We start from the raw sequence: 15,426 nt of genomic DNA on the forward strand, positions 1-15,426 counted from the left end.
TTAAAAAAAAAAAAAAAAGTAAAATAATATAACAATTAAAAAAATAATTAAAAACCTCCCCAAACACTGTTTTGAAGTGCCTCTAAAATTCACTGTGCAGCCAGGTTTCATTAAATATTTCTGGTAGGGAATGCACACGCATAACTGCCAGTTTTCCCCCATGTAGTTTGAGGCTATTTTGAATGTTTGACCCCAAAAAGTCAGGAAAACAACTGCATCTTTCAAATCGTTCTAATCTGATGACAATGGAAACACCAAACACAGCCACAGAAAACTGAACTTCTAAGGCAATCTGCTGATTCTCTTGGGTATTGGCTTAACACTATAGGGTTAAAAGAAAGGGTAAGAAAAACCACATCCCTTCTATTTTCTATAATAAACCAGTTCAAGTCAGGCAGCATCTAGTTCTCAGGGCCAGATTCAGAGTTGGATCATGCTGCTCAGGGCCTCATCCACAATGAAAAGTCACGAGGAATGAGATTGGTTTTGCTTATTATGAGACCAAATTTGCGTCGTCTTGCAGTCTTTTCTTTTTTTCCTCCTTTCCTAAATTAGCTCTGTAAGAAAATACAATAATCTTGTGTCCATCTGATGCCATGCTAGTTTTCAGCAAAGAAAATCTCTGTATTTGTTTAACATGCACAAATAAACTGATGTTTTGAGGTCACGATCCAAAAGCCACAATGCTGCAATCTGCTATGTTCAGGCACATCCCTGAATCTCCACTGTCCAAGCAAATTTAAAGAGGCTTTTACTAGGTTCCAAGCTCCAAAGTAGACATCAGTTTATATTTAGGATTGATAAGATATTTTCTTTCAACTTAGAACTTTTTTTATTTTTCAGAATCATCTTTGGTTTTTAGATTTTTAAGAGTGTGATTTTATAACAGAATTTATTCTTCTCTTTTTTTAAATGCATTTTGCTTGGCCTTTGTAAAGAAAGTACTGAAGAAGTTATGGAGATTTTAAGGAACAAGAGGATTTCTAAGGTCAAAGGGTGTGACCCCAGTAATGCCTGCTGACCTAACTCTTTGGGTGTCTACTTCAAAATACATATACGCATTCCTTTTTGACTTTTTACACTCAGTCGAATGAAATAAAAATTGTTTCCTGCAGAAGCTTATACTTTGCTTTTCATTTTAAGGAATAAATGGTCAATACTGAGCATTAACTATTTCCTAGCCAATTAAGATGCAAGGGATTAAGTGTCTGTTAGGAGAAAAATATTGAAAGTCTAAACCATGGTCAGCAGTTGCAGTGAGTTGACCCCTATCAAGAAGAGGAAAGATTATTTCAGAGGCTGAGGTTCCTGTCTCTCCCAAAACTGACTGGAGGTGAGAAAGCCACTAAATGTTGGGGAAAAATTCCACACCAGGGCTTCTTGAAGCCCAATTCAAAGTGACTAATTGCAGGCAACTCTGACAGTTCAGGCACTAATCAAAGCACAAAAGTAATCACTGATGCCCTCCGAATTACTGAACGCAGCATCTTTGCAGCAGTATACATCTCACTGATGCTGACTCATCTCCAACCGTAGTGTAAAATAAAAAACACCAAACCCACCTTTTGGGCAGGCAGCCAGGAATCACACTGAGCATCTCTGCAGACACAAGTATACAAGCTGCTTTAATGGTAAAGCTCTGTTACTGACGCCTGTAACAGTCTCCTCTGGATCAGACATAGAGGACAATCTACAGTGCTGCATCACAAAACCATGATCTTGTGCCAGAGGCATATGCTGAAGGACAAGCAAAGGGAAAGGTGGGAATCCTACCAACATAACACTTTCCTCCTGATAAAGAAAACCATCATACCCTCAAGAGAGGAGCTTTTCCCCACCAAGAGCAGATACAATTGAGTTGATATTTAACAAAATAATTAACATACTGTCCTCCTCTTCCACATATTTCAGTGATGCCAAATCTGCATTCAGATTGCAGTGGTGTAACGCCGAGAGTTTGCTGTCAAAGCCGCAGCCACAGAAGAGAAATGTGTATCTGAACCTCATTGACTGCTGCTACGGCCACAGCTCAGAGCAGGTCCATGGCTGCAGGGTGTTAACAGGAGATGGCAAAAGGGAGCAGGAGCAATGAAGGATGGGTAGACTGGAGGAGGTTAATATTTCACTATGGTTTGGACCACTACCAAGATTTCCACGCCCTACTCAACTGGGACAGTGGCCATTTCAGAAGCTTATCCGTGGAGATATTTGCCTTTTCAAATCAATAGCACAAAATGGAGAAAAATAAAATAAATAAATTTAAAAAAAAAAAGATATTTTGTGCAGGAGAAAAGGACCATATGTCTGTAAATATACATCTAGATTCATGAACAGCCTTGCTGGCATCTCTTTCTACTTAGTCTGGTTTTGACGAGTTTTCTCCTGTCTGGTGTATTTTCACAACGCTATGCAGGATGTAATTTCTGTAAACAAGAGGGTCAGGCTGTGCAGATGAGTCTTTTAGACATCATATTAAATATAATGAACCAGCTTCAACTAAACTTACAATTAATGACAAACGACATTTTTTAAAACAAAGCTACACTCTGTAAGAGTCCTTGGAGACAGAATAATTTTGGCCACTTTCTGAATATAATTGTTTAGCCTTGAGTACAAATACCCAGTCATACATAAACCAGCTTTCTTTAATCAGGATTCTGGAAGAGTCATAACTAATGTGGGACATGCAAAAAAAAAAAAAAAAGAAACATTCGTCTGTCGCTTCAGGGACCTTGTACAGCTGAGGTCAGAAGGAGCAATATCAAGCGTGCACAAAGTATTTCAAGCTCATCAGTTTGCTTCCTCAGCCTATTAATTATTTTCTGAGTTTAGAATGGACTGAACACTGGGGATGCCTGAAAAATGTTTTGGCATTTAATTACCTTCTTTTTCAGTTGTTGCCCCAGGATGTGTGACAGAGACTTCACAAACTACGCACATAATTACAATATATAAAAGCAATTCTTTCTAATGCGTGTTCTTTGTCTGAAAGCATTTGTGTATCATTTCTTGTTAGTTAATCATCAGCGAGTAAATAACCCCATGGCTATAACTGTAGCAGAAACATGATCTTTTCACTCTGGTGGAGAGTAGAGGTGGATATCTGAACAACGAGCAGTTTTTCTCCAACGCTAATGCATATACAACAGTTGTATGGCTTGAAGCAAACCGGTATAATCCAAGGAGAGCGCGTGCGTGGATGAAGAGGCAGGAACAGTGTTAAAAATTCCACACCTGCACACCACCTCCTATGGAGCAAAGTCCAGTCTGAAACAAAAGCAACTTTCTAACCTGATTCCTGGAGCAACATTATGCTCCACTGCATGCTTAAAGAATAAAAATTAAAAAGACAAAGGGAGATGCAATAGGCATCTACATGCTTCATTTATGTGCTGGCACTAGAAACATGGGATACAGCAGCATCTGTCAATTCACGGTGAAATCTCAGGCGTGTGCAGGTGCATTAGTTCTGCACGCTCTGTCATTTGAGATGCTTTATATGGATATCAAGGTTTTGTTGAGCACCAGGCTCTGCTCCAGAGATTTCACAGATTATTTTTAGCCCCAGGGCATCTGGAAGTAATAGAGCATGCTGTGGCCTTATTGTCCCAGAGACCCACAGCGTGCACGCTAGCGATAGCTGAAGTTGTGACTTGCTTTTCATCATAGTGACTTAACTCCTGGCTTCTTGGTAACACCAGGAGAAAGCTTATGTCGCTTAGCTCCATTGATTTGATTTACCGAGCCAAATTCACAGTCAGGGTAGCCCCACTGCAATGACCAACGCTTCAGTTGGGACTAACATGAATTTGATTAGATTTGAGCCTTTATATTAAAAAAAAAAATAAAAAAAATCCGTATTTTCAGTAATAAATATCACTGACTCAGAAAGGAAAAGAGCTGTAGTTCAACACTGCACAACACTTTTGACAACAGTGCTGCTAACGTGATCAAACAGATAGGACCAACAGTGATGCACTGAAGTTATATAACATATTTTCAAAGGTCTTTAGGCACATAAAGATTTGCGTAGTACATGTTTGGGAAGAGGCAGGGGAGAAAAATGAAGCAAAGAGGATGTTAAAATGGCTGATCTAGGGACAAATTAAAAGAGTCTTATGGTTTGCTAAATTTCCATAGTTATTTAATAGCACTAACAACCTAGCAACGCTAAACTGGCAAAGATAAACCTTCTCTCACTTAGCTGCAGAATTAAAAGGAAGGTCATAATCCATCCTTTGTACAGGCACTATAGACGCTAATGCAGCTCAAAGAAATAAAATCCTGTGATTCAAAGATGGGCACTTTTGCAGCCAGACTGAACTCAAGATGACAATCCTCTTTACAAAAGAGATTTTGCTCCAAGCAATTTACACCAAATACAAATGTTGTTGCTAGCAGTCTGAAGGTTAAATCACTTTCCTCCAGCTAATATATTTCAAATAATTTTTTGATTGCCATACCGACTCAGTTCCATAACAGAATAGCCAAGTAGCGACAAGCAAGGAGAAACTCATTGCTCCTGAAAACCCTTCATGACGCCAGTTTTGCAATCCATTTCAATTTATAACAGTTAAATCTAAAGAGGCAGTGCAGTGTGACAGCATCATCAAGAGCTTGAGACAACGAGCGGTGTGCACAGCGGGATCCTGCGGACTGCTGAACGTTACCCGACATGCAGAGAGGAGCTCTTGATCCTTTGGAAATTGCTGGGGGTTGTGGCATGTGGGCTAAAGATCTGCTCACAGAACAAGACCCAGATGTAGGGCAAAAGCTTGAATTTCAAGGTTTGGTCATTGCTTAAGCATTACCTGTACAGCTTCACAGATCTTCTAACTCTCTTAAGTAGTCCAAACTGTTTGACCACCATTACGAACTAGAGGAGAATGAATGAGGCAGAAGGGCTACTGGTGTAATAGAAACCAGGAGGAGCCTCTTGATTTTTCAGTGAAACCTGTTGGTTTCTTACAGTCTCACTACGTTCTCTCTGAAATTGATGAAAACAAGCCTATAAGTGTTTTAGACCTAAGAGAGGGTAATTGTGCTAAGGACATAGCTATGTGTGGGATTTTAAAGAACAAATATTTCTCAAGAACTCAAATATGGATATAGTCTACCTCACCTCTATTTAATTAGCCTACTGGTAAGAACAGCAGCCCTCAGGGACATCAGAAAATCAGCTTCTCCAGGCTCCCTTCTGTATCACACAGGTCAGCATCTGTACCCACTCTTTTTTTTTTTTTTTTTTTTTTTTTTTTCTCTTTTTTTTTTTATTTTATTTTTTTTTTTTTAAATTTATTTTTTATTATTAGCAGCTCTCACTTAGAGCTAGTTGTTGCAAAGCCACTGAGCAGGGCAGAGGATCAAAGCTTAGGTGCTGCGCATGTATCAGTACAAGAAGAGAGTTTTTGCTCTGCCTCAGCATAATTAAATGCAGATATCCTACATCAGAGCATTTCTGCAGGCGATCCTTCCCCTTCTCTTTCCACTAGTTCACTCTTCACAGCCATCGTTACTTTGCTCTTTCTTCTTTAGTTGTGACTGGGATCTCTACAACCAGCACTCATCTTCCTAAATCAAAACCCTTGCCATACCCATTGCACACTAATCACACGGCATTTTAGCATTGCAAAATAGAGGTCTCTCAGTGATTAAATCAAAGGTCTATGAATCTCTCTGTGGTATCAGGGTTGTCTTGAACATTTGTTTTCTTTTAGAGATCTCAGCTGATGGCTTTGTGTTAGCATCCACCATGTCTTAGCACAGTATTCAAAGATTTTCTGTCCTTTTCCAGCACTAGCTCTTGCCTCTCATCAAAAATTGTAGCACTATCATTTTTGGCATTTGTGGGAAGAGTTGGATTTGGAGACATCAAGTTGAGCAGGAGTGTTGATCTGCTTGAATGTAGAAAGGCTCTACAGAGGGATCCTGAACAGGCTGGAGCGATGGGCCAAGGGCAACTGTATGAAGTTCAAGAAGGCTCAGTGCCAGGTCCTGCACTTGGGTCACAACAACCCCAAGCAATGCTACAGGCCTGGGGAAGAGTAACTGGAAAGCTGCCTGGTGGGGAAGGACCTGGGGGTACTGGTTGACAGCTGGCTGAATGTGAGCCAGCAGTGTGCCCAGGTGGCCAAGAAGGCCAACGGCATCCTGGCTGTACCAGAAATGTGGCCAGCAGGACTAATGTAGTGATTGTCCCTCTGTAGTCTGCACTGGTGAGGCCGCACCTCAAATACTGTGTTCAGCTTTGGGCATCTCTCTACAAGAAAGACATTGAGGTGCTGGAGCACATCCAAAGAAGAGCCATGAAGGTGGTGAAGGATCTAGAGAGCAAGTCCTGTGAGTTGTGGCTGAGGAACTGGAGTTGTTTAGGCTGGTGAAAAGGAGGCTCAGAGAAGACCTTATTGTCCTCTACAACTACTTAAAAGGAGGTTGCAATGAGGTGTGTGTCAGTCTGTTCTCCCAAGTCACAAGTGATAGGACAAGAGGAAATGGCCTCAAGTTGTGCCAGGGGAGGTTTAGACTGGAGATCAGGAAAAATTTCTTCACCAAAAGGGTTGTCAAGCACAGGAACAGGCTGCCCAGGGAAGTGGTTGAGTCTCCATCCCTGGAGGTATTTGAAAGACGTGGAGATGTGGCGCTCAGGGACACGGTTTAGTGGTGGCCTTGGCAGCGTTAGGTTAATGGCTGGACTCGATGATCTTAAAGGTCATTTCCAACATAAATAATCTAAGATTCCATGATTGATTCAGTTTAAGAATACCTGCATAGAATTTGAGGGTAGGAGGAAGCTGAAGTGTTTGGTGCTTTTTTTTAACCCTCCCTTTTGGAACAGTCCAACCAGCACAGCTGCTGTGAAGGACAGCAGCAGCAGGACTGCTGCCTCCCTGCTGATTTCCACCTTGAAGCACTCAGGGAAAACCATCCCTTCGTGGCCCCAAGATAGACTGGATAACTAAGACCAAAAGTATTAAAACTGCCTGCATTTCTGTAACAAATGAAAAAACCCGTAGTGATTGATAGTAGCAATGCAAATATTCATGTGATTATAGCAACCGTGTTCTTCACAAAGGCACTGTCATGACATGAAGAAGGTGTTCAACTCAAGATTTTGAGTCAGCAGCAATACTGATCTAAGCAGAGCGTTATCTAGTAAAGCAAATCTATGTCATGTAACGATGGAGATACTACCTTCCTGAGGGATTCCTCCTTTATCCCTAATTCTTCCAGTTCTCCTGCCATGTAAATACATAAGCAAAATATTTAAAAGCCTTAATGAAATCAAATGGAACTACATTTATATGTTTTCATAACAAAACCTAAAAAAAACCCCAAAATGCAGAAAGCCGCAGAAGAAGAAACTGGGTACAACATACTAAGAACGTGGTCAGTGATGACCCCTTAATGACTCTGTTTCTAAAATACAAACACTTACCTAAGCCATGCCACCTTCCTATTGTTATAACTTTTTTTACAGCTACATCCAGTGGAAGCTGTACATAGAAAAGATGAGTAGCTTTGTACTCCTGTGCAGATTTATCAGAATACATACATATCTTTTGTTTATATTAAGCTTAAAACCAAATGCAAATTAGTTAATAATTGACTGAATAACAGCAGCTTCAAGAAAGAAAGAAAGGGGAAAAAAAATGCTGTAGGGATACAAATGCACACAGGCTTACCCTCTCCAGTTTCTGATGACCTCAGAGTCCCTAACATTCAATCTGTCTGTTTTCCAAAGCATGTAGGCTTTTAGTGAAGATGTTTCTTTAGTAATGTGTATGCGTGTACTCGTGTATGTACACAGAGACACGCACAGAAAACCATTTCTAGACACAACAATCTGTTAACTGCTTTTTTTCCTTGAGTCACAACCACTTTCGGGTCATCAAGACCACAGCTATCTTATACATGGTAGTAGCTATAGAATACCTCTATTGTAAACTTTTACAAGCCGTAACAGAACAAATATTCCTTTTCCTCCATCCCTCCATAATGTCTAAATGTCCTAATACCTTCCCTATAAGAAACTAATCAGCTGAGAATCTCTTGGTATGTTGTCAGTGAAACCTCTCGATGAGCTCAGTTAATACAGTAGCACCGTGGATGCTGCTTAACAGAAAAATGTGGTGACCGCATTAAGAAGTCTAGCAGTCCTGTGACAGCGAGCTAAAATGAAATTTCACACTTTAGATCTCAGATCTAACAGAGTGGAAAAAAAAAATAAAAATCACCTGCTGTGTTCAGGCTCAGATTTAAGGTTATTTAATTAACTGTAATTATTTTTCTTTCCAACAGAAAGTTAAGCTCAGCAGTCTGAGTAGTTTTATGTCCAGGTTTTACTAAGGAGTGCAGCCTAGAACCAAACTCCTGCCTCTGTTGGGGCTGAAAGATGAAAATGTTTGGAATATTTTCCACCAAGAGAAGTCGTCTTAAAAAATGACCAGGTGGACTTGAGAGCCTATATTATCAATCTGATAGAAAAGCATATACAAATATAGATATATGACTGCAAAACCAAAAAATTTAAGATACCAGCAGGTCTTTATATATTGAAGCCTAAAAAGAAGCGTCACCAATGGAAATACCACAGTTTTGCCTGTACATCTGTTACCTCAACATTGCATCAAAACTCAGGCTAAACAAGAACAAAAATTTCTTTTTCTCCATTTCTCCCACATTTCTTTATTATTCACAGAACATTTCATGGCACCTGGCAATACATCAGACAACAGCAGCAGTTTCATTTGTTCTGTCCAGCTACTGAAACAAGACAGAAGGCATCCAGGCTTCTGCTCTGCAAAATTCTCCAATGAAGTGAAGTTCTCAGCGGACAAGGAAGGCTCAAGACCTTCAGAAACTGGGAAGAAATGCAGCCAAAGCATGTTTCATTCCAGGAAATCCACAGGGAATTTTATGCTGCTTAGTGCATGCTGCAAGCTGGTTTATTCTGCAGCAAGCCAGAAAATCAGCATCAGTGACTCGCTCTCCCCTGCATCCCGTTTTGTTGAAGACAGTTTTGGCACTACCTGAATCAGAACCACGACACACTGACATATTTGCTGCCAGAGTCCTTCCACTAAAATAACGACCTCGCACAGGCAGCATAAGGGTGAATATTAAAGCAGTTCCAGTTTGGCAGGTTGCTGCCATGTCACGACTCTCGCTGCGCAAATGTGATCAGCTGAAAAACATCTCATTCTCCCTTTGGAAATGCGCAGAAATTACAGCGAGGAGAATCTAGCAGGCCACTTCGTCCTACAGGCACCCATGCGTGGAGCATTGGGAGGGGGGCAATGGAGACACCAGTATGGGGCTTGCCTACTTCTGAAGAGAGGGTGAGGAAACACAACAGCATAAAAAATTAAAAAATTTTATATATATATATATATATATATATATATATAATGTAGAAAGAATATAAAACATATTACTTCTCAAGATGGAAGTCAGTGAGACAGAAGGCACTTCAGAGAGATTCAGTGGTGTTTCTGCCTCCCATTGCACCTCAACGTTCTGGGTAGACTTTCCCCTGCTTTCACAGAATCATCCCGGTTGGAAAAGACCTCAAAGATCACCTAGTCCAACCATTAACCTAACACTGTTCTCAACTCCCCCAGATCCCTCAGCGCTGGCTCAGCCCGACTCTTCAACACCTCCAGGGATCCCGGGGACTCCCCCCCTGCCCTGGGCAGGCCATTCCAACGCCCAACAGCCCCTTCTGCACAGAAATCCTTCCTCAGAGCCAGCCTGACCCTGCCCTGGGCAGCTTGAGGCCATTCCCTCTTGTCTTATCACTTGTTACTTGGTTAAAGAGACTCATCCCCCCTCTGCACCCTCCTTTCAGGGAGCTGTAGAGGGAGATGAGGTCTCCCCTCAGCCTCCTCTTCTCCAGACTAACCCTCCTCCCATGTTCCCTCAACTGCTCTCACAAGACCTGCTTTGTCCAGCTGTCCCTGTGGGGATGCACTCCCAACCTCTTTAATCCTTGACCTATTGCTTCTAGCAAGTAGAGAGAAGCATGGTGTTACAATGCCCAGCTGATTCCTGCTGCTCCTCCTGAGACAGTAGGATAGCTTTGGGCCAGGGGATAAAGGCTTCAGAGCCTACCTGTGCACAGCAAGACTACTAGTTTTTGCCTCTGCCCCTTCCAACAGCAAATGTCATCTTAAGAGTTTGGAAGTTTTTTCCTTGGGATCAATAAACACAGCATGTGGGCAGCGTGAGAGAGAAGGCCTCCTTCTCTGGAGACTTGAGCAGAGAACACAGAAGCAGCTCAGCTAAGCCAGAAGCTTCACTAGCCAGACAAAAACAAGCAGTGTGTATTAATAGGTAGCTCCAAGGTAGCCCGCTAGGATTTTCAACAGAGTAAACCAGTGTTTGATCAAAGCGGAAAACTGAAGGAAAACTACTGAGCATGGGTAGGCTGAGGGTGAACATATCTTGGATATGGTGCCTAACTGCTACCAACAGAAAGATGAGACTGCAAAATGCAGATTCTTTTTTAGAAAAAAAGAAAAAGAAAACAAAGCAAGACAGCAGCAAAGAGAAGAATTTGCAGGACTTTGTGATGAATATCCGTCAGTCTGCTTATGGAGGACTTCCCATTCAGTTGCTACCCGTAAGCCTACATCCCACAATGAACCGAGCGTGCAAATTCAAGAGACTCCTCCCCATGTTGTAGCCAGAATTACCCGCAGCAGCTTAAAACGTAACAGTAGTTCCGTGATCTCTAAATGCACTGAGTCAAATTACTCCTGGGCAGTAGATATCCCAGCGACCTTCAATGCTGACCACATGGAAACTGAACTCTTCCAGAAAAACAGTTTCCTTATGACTGAAACCAATAGCTGAAAGAAATGAAAAACGACTTACAAGCGTCTCCTCACGTGCCTTGGAAAATTTATACTTCTCACGGAATTTGCCAGCTGGCATGCTATGGCGAGCTGGCAACGGAGTCTGCTAACATGGGTGCCGATCAGAGCTTGTAGGGAAGGTAGGCTTTTGTCAAGCAGGAGGTAGTTCAGTAGGAAATGGGCTGAGAGCCTCTCATTTCTTGATTTCTGACAGCTGCTGCCATAATATTTTGAAATATAGTTTAAGGGTGCAGTTTGTAAGAAGGTATCAACAAAACACTGAAATCACGGTCTTATTCGCTCTTATAAATGTATTAAAACTTATTTTTCTACCCCCATCAGCTCTTCTCTTACTTGAAACCCGGCTATGAGCAAGCAGAACTCATTCTACTAACAGCGAGAACATTTTCACAAAATCTTTTATAATACAACCGATTGTATTCTTGATACTAAAGATTATCTTTACTTAATTCTCGAGACTTTAGTTATTTTCATGGAGTAGTTTTGCCATCTCCTGATCCTCATCAGATGGCTTTAAGAACTTCCAACTCTTCTAATTAGTACATCTTTCCCTCTTCTACCAGTATAAACAGACCGAGAAAACAGAAATAAAGCTAAAAAGCAAATGTTAAGCGAGCCCGAGTATGCTGTTTTAAAATACAGGCATAGACACAATATTCTGAAATATATATATGCCTCCAGCAGAGACTACAGATTTGCTGCATCTCGAGCTCTTTGGGATGGGAACTACGCCAGTGCAATAGTACCAGTCAGAACAGGTCTCTGAACACAGCTGAAGTCATCCAAGCAGAAATATATTTTCTGGATTTGTATATGTAAATCAGCAGTATAGCAAACACAGTCAGAGCAATGTTTACCCTTCTCTTTCCCTGTTAAAAACTCTTTTATTGTATTAGCGTATTCACTCATACTCTGTTTTATACACATCGACTAATGATCTCTGAAATACCCCAGAGAAACAAAGTAGATGTGTATTTTATTATTCCCGTGATTAGAAGCAAGGCAATTCACAGGGGCTGTTAATGAATTAGAGCTAATGATGCAGTGCCAAGCAGCCACTTTTTTTTTTTTTCCCTCCTCTTTTTGTGAGTTGTGTTTAGTTCTTTGAAATTGTTTAGGTCATGCTCTATCAGGGATCAGAAGTAATTTCTATTTCACAAGCCGAAAAGCACAAACAGCAAGAAACACCATATATGCTGCAAGATACACTGATTTTTAAAAATAATTGTTGCAGTATTGCAATTTAATTGGTACCATCGGCTTATGTACATAAAAACAAGTCTTTAGGGGTTTTGTTTGTTTGTTTGTTTTGGAGGTTTTTTTGGGATTTGGGGTGGTTGTTTGATTTTTTTTTTTTTTTTTGGTCATGCAGTTATTTCTCTCACTCAAGCGCACACAGACCAGACTGTGGATTCAGGAGGGAATAGGTAATTATATATGGAAAAAGCCAACCTAGAAGATCAAAATAATACCCTTCCAAATTAGATTTGCTTACAAACTGCAAGGAAAATACACTCCTTAAATCTCCTCACTTAGTTTCTGTGGAAAATAGGCAAGATTTCTCTCCCCAAAGTTCTCCAAGAAACACAAACATTTACTCTTCGGATAAAGGGAAAAGAGCAGGAAGAGGAAACTAAAGAGAATTCCCCGGAGTTACTGAAAGCTGCATTAAGGAAATTTGCACAGCACATCAGCGGCTCTGAATAATGAGGCAGCAGAGGGCTTTGCATCACTGGGAGCCTTTGGAACACACTTCTCCAAAAAGAAGAGACAATAAAATGTAAACAGAAAATGCCTCTTGGCTGGCATGTACTGGCGCAGAGAAAATTTTTTTCTCCTTTTCCACATACAGGGACCGATTTTTTTTCTTCCCCCCTTCTCCATTATTTAGAAGACAAGCTGATGAGAGATGACAAGGCACATTTATATAAGTTCATAAAAATCCAGTACTGAATAAAACATGAGCGCAGTGTCAGAAAAGGATGGTCAGGCTGTACTAATGTCTTCTAATACATCCTCTGTGCACTGAAATGCAAGGAGGGAATGGAAAGGAATAATTCAATGATGATTTGGTTCTAAACATTCAAGAAAATTTTGAGTTGTTTAAAGCACTTGAATAATCCTGTTGTAATCAGTGCCAGGTTCAAATTAGCACACGTGTTTTCCTGAATCACAAGTTACCTTCTTGTCCTTAAGAAGCTTTGCATTCAAAGTTTACATGCTCCTATACCAAAGAAAGCTTTTCATTAACTTTTTTTTGTTTGTTTGTTTGTTTTTTTGAAGTGACTAGTAGTTAAATTCCAAATTATCTGGTAAAGAAAAATATCCACAAATTTTGCAATGCTGGCTCCACTACCATGATCTACAAAACAAAGAAGTTATTCCTATTTCCAGGGAATCCTCCGCAGTCCTCTTAAAGCCAACCCACAGTTTAAATTTTGGAATAACTTTAAATGAGGTTAGTTACAGACCCAGGAATACAGCCTGAAAATGAGGTATGTGTGTCGATTTCACACATGAAATACAACCCTGTGGACCAGCTCACAGCAAGCCTCCTGCCACTACCGTCATCTTTACCCCTCAAGTAGGAATCTGGATTGATGAATATGTACCTGCCCTCAAAATGCACAAAACCACCCGAAGTTGGTGTATCAGCATAGCTTCAAGTAGCACAGAAATAAATACGCAAAGCATATGACATGTTTGAAGCGAAGACAGGTGTGGTCCTAGATTTTTCTGTGCAGCATCCAATCTACAGATGTGCTGAGCCCTACAGCTAGTTGTCTGTCAAAATGTGACAGTCGTCTCCCTGACATGACTCTTCCCTTAACATTAATGTGGTTAAGTGATGTTTCAGAAAGTTATTAACAAAATACGCATCTATTTTGAGATATTGCATCTTGTGTAAGTCAATTAATTACATTATGCTTTCACAAAACACTGCAGTAAATGCTGTACTATTCTGTACCAATGATTTCAAGCTTAGGTACAAGTACAGAGTGTTGGCAACATCTGATTTTTTTTTTTTTTAAGCCTTTTCCTCTCTTGTAGCGACAGGAAATTGTTATGTTCCAAGGTAAAGGTATTTAGCTGTGTTCTGACTACATAAGCATTAATGTTTGATCAAACATAACAGTAGAAATAAAGGGCCATTGAGGACCCTTCTAAAAGGAAGGATTTACCTGTATAATTTAAGAAAAAAATACCTTATGACTCAATTCCTGTTCATAATTTATTATATTTTCAAAAAAATTATTATCTTTTTGACTTTTGTATGGCCTCACGATCTTGGAGATAAACCTTAGACAAAGCCTGAGGTTATAAATATCAAGTAAACTTCGCTAATTCTGAAATGATACCAAGGTGCTTTGCTGCTTTTAGCTCCATTGCACGGAGACACCCAAAGCAGGCTCACCCTATCTTACATCTCTCTATTCTGTGCACTTAAAATTTTGAAATTCAGAATAAGCTCAACTGCCTTCTCTTGTGTAAAGCAGAACACAAAAGATTCTCATCTCAAATCAGGTTTTTCAGGCCCCAGATCCTCGCAATGCATTGAAAATCCCACACGGGTTCAGAGTCTGCCCTCAGCCCAAGCCCCAGAGATACTGTGAAAATAAATGTGAAGTGGCTTGGCGTAACAACATACGTGCACAGCAGGATACCTCTCAATAAATAAACCATTATCAGTCCCTGTAAATAAACCATTATCAGTCCCTGCTTCTCTAAACTGTAACCAAAAGGTGCAGTGTCCTCCTCCTCCAATTGTGTTATTGTCCTGATGCTTCAGACACAAATTATTCACCTCCAAGCCTTGCAATATTTTTTGGATATCCCTCACCTTGGATTTTTTTTACGGCTAATCTTTGGTCCAGATAAGAGTCCTATTAAGAAGGGTTGAAGTCAGGTACATGCAGATTGCCAGGCAGGGAATTCTTTGCCAAAATACACAGCTTAATTGGGTGGGGACATAATATGTAGCATGTATCCGCACTGGGCTTGCCACAAGAAAGAAAAAAGTTGTGTTATTGACAGCCAAAACACACACCAACCTTGCCAAAATGCAGTCTTTGAGGCACAACACTTCCTGCAATACAGAGATATTTACCAAAATGTGCACACAGAATAAGATTCCTGCTCAATTATACCTCAGGGGGAAGGAAAAAAAAAAAAAAAAGAGTAGTAGGGAACAAACATGCCTACAGGTAGTAGCAACCATTTTTTCTCTCCACTTTAGGAGAGAGTTTAGCGGTATAAAAGTGATACCACTATGTTGCTTGTGAAAACGAAGCAAAACAAAACTGGAGAAGTGTTTTACTCTGCTCAAAATTTTATTTCTTGAAATCTCTGTAGCACAACATCCCATTTTAGGAGAAACATTTTTACCCCTGGCAGTGCAAAACAGACCAAAGCTCAGCAAATTTGGCTTCCTGAGAATTTCTCCTGGCTGAGTACTCACAGCCTACAGAGGCTCTCTGTTACAATTTTTACCAATTCCCTTTCCTGACCCCTTTCTAATAGGATGACCAGAGAACAAAGGTGGCAGTCA

At 40.5% G+C, this 15,426-nt stretch overlaps 1 protein-coding gene across 3 annotated transcripts in view; it reads right to left on the reverse strand.

Annotated features, from left to right (window-relative positions):
- Window positions 1-15,426, reverse strand: part of FAR2 (fatty acyl-CoA reductase 2) — a 151,304-nt gene that overhangs the window by 92,413 nt on the left and 43,465 nt on the right. Inside the window, exon 1 of one of the 3 annotated variants that reach the window (XM_026867173.1) lies at window positions 10,876-10,896. The exons of the other annotated variants lie outside the window; for them this stretch is intronic. The gene's annotated coding sequence lies outside the window, so the exon portion shown is untranslated. Of the gene's footprint in view, window positions 1-10,875; window positions 10,897-15,426 lie in introns of those variants that run through there. 3 annotated transcript variants of the gene reach the window in all.

The sequence above is a fragment of the Athene cunicularia genome (genome assembly GCF_003259725.1).
Source record: "Athene cunicularia isolate RWA chromosome 1 unlocalized genomic scaffold, athCun1 chr1_part2, whole genome shotgun sequence".
In the NCBI taxonomy this organism is placed as follows: Eukaryota; Metazoa; Chordata; class Aves; order Strigiformes; family Strigidae; genus Athene; species Athene cunicularia.